Source organism: Tamandua tetradactyla, chromosome 19 (genome assembly GCF_023851605.1).
Source record: "Tamandua tetradactyla isolate mTamTet1 chromosome 19, mTamTet1.pri, whole genome shotgun sequence".
NCBI lineage: Eukaryota > Metazoa > Chordata > Mammalia > Pilosa > Myrmecophagidae > Tamandua > Tamandua tetradactyla.
In genome coordinates this window covers 803,057-804,382 of record NC_135345.1, presented here as the reverse complement: position 1 = coordinate 804,382, position 1,326 = coordinate 803,057, and the positions used below count along the sequence as shown (strand labels likewise).

The window sequence follows — 1,326 nt, the reverse complement described above, 5'->3', positions numbered from 1 at the left end:
CTCAACAACAAAAAGACAGCCAACCCAATTACAAAATGGGAAAAAGACTTGAACAGACACCTATCAGAAGAGGAAATACAAATGGCCGAAAGGCACATGAAGAGATGCTCAATGTCCCTGGCCATTAGAGAAATGCAAATCAAAACCACAATGAGATATCATCTCACACCCACCAGAATGGCCATTATCAACAAAACAGAAAATGACAAGTGCTGGAGAGGATGCGGTGAAAGAGGCACACTTATCCACTGTTGGTGGGAATGTCAAATGGTGCAACCACTGTGGAAGGCAGTTTGGCGGTTCCTCAAAAAGCTGAATATGGAATGGCGGCGGCGACCGATATCTGGCAGGCGGCGGCTCCACGTAGAAGGTGCTCAGCAGCCCGGAGACCGCGGTGGAAGGAGGTGGCGGCCGGGAGCCCGGAGACAGAGTCCGAGGCGGACAGCGGAGTAGTGCTTCGTCGCCTCCGGGAGGCCGGGGAGGATCTGCTTATCTCTGATTTCTGGAGTTCAGCACTAGAAACCATTGGTGGATGCCTTAGGAAACATCTGGAACAGCTGAAGACCTCTGTGGGCACTCTTTCGGACACCCTTGGAAACCTGTATCTTGACCCATCACCAGAGGAGTCAGATGTGGCCCCTGACTCCATCCCCAGAGAGACTCTGGTCGTGGGGACCTGCCATTGGAAGTGTGTGTGTTATGGCATTGGAAACTTTGCCACCTGCATCATAGCTAGAAACCAGCTAACATTTTTGCTGCTCTTGCTGGAAAAGTGCCAGATTCCCAGAAGTCACTGCTTGGTATACGACCCATTGTTTAGCCAACTGGAAATTGCCACTCTTAATGCCCTTGGTGTGGCCGTTCTCAGTGAGAACGAGGAAGGAAAGCGGAGCATTTGTGGCAATCCCACCATCTTTTACATGCTCCATTATGGGACAGCTTTGTACAACAATCTTTTATGGAGTAACTGGTCAGTAGATGCCCTTTCCAAGATGATCATCATTGGAAACAGTTTCAAAGGACTTGAGGAAAGGTTGCTGACAAGGATTCTGCAGAAAAATTATCCCTACATTGCCAAGATTTTAAAAGGACTAGAGGAGCTTGAGTTTCCTCAGACATCACAGTACATGGATATATTTAACAATACCTCCATCCATTGGTTCCCTGTACAAAAGCTAAAACTACTCTCCACGGATACGTGGGTGTTTCAGGAAGAACCAGATTATCAGGACTGTGAGGACCTTGAAATCATCAGGAACAAGACGAAGGGTCCTTCAGCTGCTGACGTGAACTCACTGTAACGTATCTGGTGACAGCCGAGGTAGA

The 1,326-nt window shown here is 48.5% G+C and overlaps 1 pseudogene; it reads left to right on the top strand.

Annotated features, from left to right (window-relative positions):
• The first annotated feature begins 323 nt into the window (after positions 1-323).
• On the top strand, positions 324-1,326 carry LOC143663439 (SRR1-like protein pseudogene; annotated as a pseudogene).